The sequence below is a fragment of the Rattus norvegicus genome, chromosome 17 (assembly GCF_036323735.1).
Source record: "Rattus norvegicus strain BN/NHsdMcwi chromosome 17, GRCr8, whole genome shotgun sequence".
Classification (NCBI taxonomy): Eukaryota; Metazoa; Chordata; class Mammalia; order Rodentia; family Muridae; genus Rattus; species Rattus norvegicus.
The window spans coordinates 93,026,600-93,032,129 of NC_086035.1; positions in this window are offsets into that span (position 1 = coordinate 93,026,600).

Below are 5,530 nucleotides of genomic sequence, written 5' to 3' on the forward strand. Positions count from 1 at the left end.
GTCTGATCTCTTGACCTAGCACTTTCTGCTGATGCCTGGTTTTCGTAGTTCACTTTTATTTAAAAACCAAACCACTTTGCAAGTTCCTTCTGCCATACATCCAAACGCTCAGTCGTATTTGAAAATTAAAATGTAAGCACGAGCTGGCCAGCTTCTGCGAAGCTGCTGAATTCTAAATGCAAATGACCATAAGGCTGGAATTTCTTGCTGGCCTGTGCTGGTAGCTACTCCTCTCAGACCAAGCTGCACAATGTTCTCCCAGAACCCCTAACTGCCTAAAGCATCTGAGCCCCTGTCCCCAGAGCAGAGGACCACTAAGAGCTAGTGAGACCAGTGTCAGCGGATCCACTTCTTTCCTTCCTGTGCCCCCATTCTCTCAGCTGCTGCCCAGGGGTTCTCTGGTCTCAGATGAAGTTGACTCGGTTTATCCCCAACCCTGTGCTACACTGCCTTTATAGTGGTAATATTGGGACTTCTGAGCTATTGAAGCATATTCAATCACGTTGTTGTGATGTGGCTAGGCCCTAGAACACACCTTTAACCCAAGAGCTAAATAAAGCCAACCCTAGGTCAGGAGGCAAACAACCAACTGACTGGGAGTGAATATGAGTAAACAGAAAGGAGGTCTTTGAATGAAGGGTATTTACAGCGTGACTTCCACTCCCATGGAGTAGAAAGGTCAGCTGGGTGCTTTCTCTGCCTCTCTGAGCTAGCAGGCTTTCACCACAGCGTCTGGCTCCTGAGTCTTCATTTGGTAAAACCAAAGGGCTGGGGTTTTTGTTTTATAAAACAATACTGAGCTCTCAAGAAACTAGGCTGCCTATGGGCAGACAGCTAGGGGAGCAGTTAACATAAGCAGGCTTTTCCAAGGCACAGCTCCATCTCTTCTGATTCCCTTTCTCATTTTGATTAATACTCAATTTTGTGCCTAACTGCATGTTCTTTTAGCTTAAGAAGCCAGGCCTGATATGAAGCTGGCTTTTCCTCCAAACCACAATTTACACACTCCCAACTAAACAAAGTCAACGTGCCTTTGGAGCGGAGTTTCTGATGAAAATCTATTCTTACCCTGTAGGTGCCAAGTTGATCTGCCTCTTTCTGACCCGATCCTCTTAAGTGGTCTCTACACAAAACAGCTGCATCTCTCTACAGAGCGCACCTGCCCTTTTTCTCAAGCTTGATTCCCCTTAACTGCACCTGCACCTTCTCACAATCAATATCCTCCCACTTACAGAATTCCTAAGGAAGGATGAACAGTACCGACCCCTACTAAAATCCCCGAGCAAGACAACTCTTTCATGCCTTCCCCCAATCTCTGGTCCAATCCCTTCACCTATCTGTACAGAGTTAGGTTCTTTTTTTCAAAAACTTTGTTTTCAAGATCCCTATCTCCATTTGTAGCTTAGGCTACCCTGGATCTCACTGGCCTTTGAACTTAAGATCATCCTGCTTCTACCTCTCAGGCACCAATGCACTTAACAGACTGCAACTTCTACCGTGTGCTGGCTGCTCAGGCTAAGTATTCTGTGTCTTTCCGAAATATCCCTGTCAAATTGTCAGTCATCTTGATATCTGCGTAGGTTTCCATGAGGTAGAAAAGTTGTCTTGTTTATCATGCCCCCCCCCCACTGGCACATTGACAAAAAAACATTTGTCTCTTTTATTATATTGAAGAAGTATAATTTGTCCTTAGAAACTAACCTTTAGGTTGGGGATTTAGCTCAGTGGTAGAGCGCTTGCCTAGGAAGCGCAAGGCTCTGGGTTCGGTCCCCTGCTCCAGAAAAAAAAAAGAAAGAAAGAAAGAAAAGAAACTAACCTTTAAAATTTATCCTATATTGTGCAAGAATATACTGTCCTATACTGTCCTCTTGATCCAAGGTGGCTGCTTGCTCTCCTACTATTGAGTCCACAGCCCATCAGAAAACAGAGGACTGGAGAGCATTTGACTCATCTTGTTTATAGAGACGTCCCAGAGATTATGTACTTGCATCTGATTCCTACTCATTAGCAGAATGTTAATACCTTAGTAAGTTAGCTACAGAAGAGGCTGGGAGATAGTATTCATTCTACATGGTGCTGTGTAGTTCTGAAAGCCACACTTCTGGTATTATGGATGAAATGTGCCCAAATAAATGGTTTCTGCTCCTTCTGTCATGCCTTTCTTACCATGATACTCTGTATCCCCAAACTGTGTTCCAGAGCCAACCCATCCTTAAATTGTTTCCTAAATGTTGGGTATTTTTCCACAGCAACTGAAAAAAGTAGCCAATACAGATGGTTTCTTTTATTAAGTATTAAGATTCCTATCAGTAAAAAACAGTTGAGGAAAACAAATGGTAAAGTATGATTATCAGCTGGAGAGATGGCTCAGTGGTTTAGAGCACTGACCACTCTTCCAGAGGCCCTGAGTTCAATTCCCACACACAGTGGCTCGCAACCATCTGTAATGGGAATCCAGTGCCTTCTTCTGGTGTGTCTGAAGATAGCAACAGTGTACACAAATGTAAAATAACCAAATATTTTTTAAAAGTATGATTAGTGGGGTTGGGGATTTAGCTCAGTGGTAGATCGCTTGCCTAGGAAGCGCAAGGCCCTGGGTTCAGTCCCCAGCTCCGAAAAAAAGAACCAAAAAAACAAAAAAAGTATGATTAGTTCAAATAGAAATAGAGCTATGACATGGCAAGAAGAAAAGAAAGCAGAAGTTAGGGTCCTTGTTATACAGCTGCTCTTAAGGCTAGGGATGGTGCTGGTGACCCCTTGTTTTGAGGCACATAGTGCAATCTCCATTTACTTTTAATTTTATTTTCAGTGTTGTAAATTGTCTTAGTGTTTTACTGCTGTGAACAGACACATTGGCCAAGGCAAGTCTTAAAAAGGGTAACATTTGGGGCTGGGGATTTAGCTCAGTGGTAGAGCGCTTGCCTAGGAAGCGCAAGGCCCTGGGTTCGGTCCCCAGCTCCGAAAAAAAGAACCAAAAAAAAAAAAAGGGTAACATTTAATTGGGGCTGACAGGTTCAGAGGTTCAGTCCAATATCATCATGGTAGGAACATGAGAGTATCCAGGCAGGTATAGTACAGGAGGAGCTGAGAATTCTACATCTTCATCTGAAGGCTGCTAATGGAAAAATAACTTCCAGACAGCTAGGGTAAAGGGCTCATAGCCCACACCCACAGTGACACACCTATTCCAAGAAGGCCACACTGTCTAATAGTGCCAATCCCTGGGCTGAGCATATACAAACCATGACATAAATGGACACTGGTGAGTACTAGGAAAGCTATACCCAGTGCTCCCTTTCTCTCTATTAGGCCCCTTGTTAGGGCAAATCTTGATGACAGTCTTAACTTTTGAGTGTTTGCCCTTGGGTATGCTATTAGTGGGAGGGCACATATCCATGACCAGATGGCCATCCTTTCACTCAGCACAACCCTTGGTCATCACTACCATCAGAGCAAACAGTGTCATCATAGCAATGGTTATCACCATAATCATCAGCAACAGAAGCATGGTCGTCACAGTCCTCACAGCCACCATAGTCATTACCATCACCATAGCCACCACAGCCATCATGACCACCACAGCCACCATGGCCACCACAGCCATCACAGCCACCACAGCCATCATGGCCACCACAGCCATCATGGCCACCACAGCCACCCTGGCCACCACAGCCATCACAGCCACCACAGCCGTCATGGCCACCATAGCCACCATAGCCACCACAGCCATCACAGCCACCAGAGCCATCATGGCCACCACAGCCACCATAGCCACCACAGCCATCACAGTCACCACAGCCATCATGGCCACCACAGCCATCATGACCACCACAGCCACCACAGCCACCATAGCCACCACAGTCATTATGGCCACCACAGCCGTCATGGCCACCACAGCCATCATGACCACCACAGCCACCACAGCCACCATAGCCACCACAGTCATCATGGCCACCACAGCCATCATGACCACCACAGCCACCACAGCCACCACAGTCATCATGGCCACCACAGCCACCATGGCCACCACAGCCATCATAGCCACCACAGCCATCACAGCCATCACAGCCACCACAGCCACCATGGCCACCATAGCCACCACAGCCATCACAGCCACCACAGCCATCATGGCCACCATAGCCACCATAGCCACCACAGCCATCACAGCCACCACAGCCATCATGGCCACCATAGCCACCATAGCCACCACAGCCATCACAGCCACCACAGCCATCATGGCCACCATAGCCACCATAGCCACCACAGCCATCACAGCCACCACAGCCATCATGACCACCACAGCAACCACAGCCACCACAGCCACCACAGCCACCATAGCCACCACAGCCATCATGGCCACCACAGCCATCATGGCCACCATAGCCACCAGTGTCAGCATAGCTAGTGTTTCTTCAACCCATTGGCCATGAGGAGTCTGAGAAAACCATGTATTTCTAGGGAACTGCGCCAGAATCCTCCAAGTAGAAGAATGCATTAGTTAGTCTCTACTGTGAACTTGACATAACCTGGAATTACCTGGGAGGAGGAAACTCTCAGATCAGAATGGCCTATGACATTACCCCTGAGCACCTGAGTCTTCGAATGTAATTGATGTTAAGAGGGCCCAGTCACCATAGGTGGCATACTCCTGAAAGAGATGGTCCTAGGCTATATAAGGAAGCTAACTGAACTCTGGAAGCAATCCAGACTGATCCAGCAGCCAGCAGGCAGTGTTCCTCTGTCCTTTCTGATTTCCTGAATCCCTTCCCTGACTTCCCTCAGTGATGGACTGTGACCAGGAAGTATATGATAAAATAAGTCCTCCATCACCCAAGCTGGTAGGTAGAGGGGTGACATTCTCTTCATCTTGTATCCCTGCTGCGTCTAGATTTTTGTGCTACTGGACATGGCCGTATTAGTTCCTTTTCTTGTTGTTTTTTGTTTTGTTTTGTTTTATTGTTTTGCAGCTGTGACTGAAATACCTTCAAGAGCAACTTGAAGCTGCAAGGATTTATTCTGGCCATTACAGAGGTTCCAGCTCATTCTGTCTTGCCCTAAGCACTTGAGTGAAAGTATGTGGTGACAGCATTGTGTGGTGGAGAGGATTCTTTACCTCACCACAGGTGGGAAGCAGAGGGAGGAACAGGAAGGAGCTAGGGATAGACTCCCTACTGACCTAATTCCTCCAGGGAGTCCCTGTTCGATAATAGATAAAGGACATTTTAGAAAAAGAAGCTGAGATAACATGACCCCTTACAAGATCTGTATTAGGAGAGTTTTAAGAGCATGGCCATAGGGGCTCACAATGAAGAGTCCCATCTGAGGAGATGAGAGAGAGCAGGAAATACAGCTGCCATGAATAGCATAACAGGGGTCCTGAGTGGAGAGAGACAGGCTTTCTGTTCCCAGACTGTCAGGAAAGTTAAAGCATCATGTCATAGTTAACATGGTGATGTCTCTAAGGGACAGTCTTTAAATCTATAAGACAAAGGAAGCTCCATCATTCTTAAAGGTTTTCAGGGGTTGATAG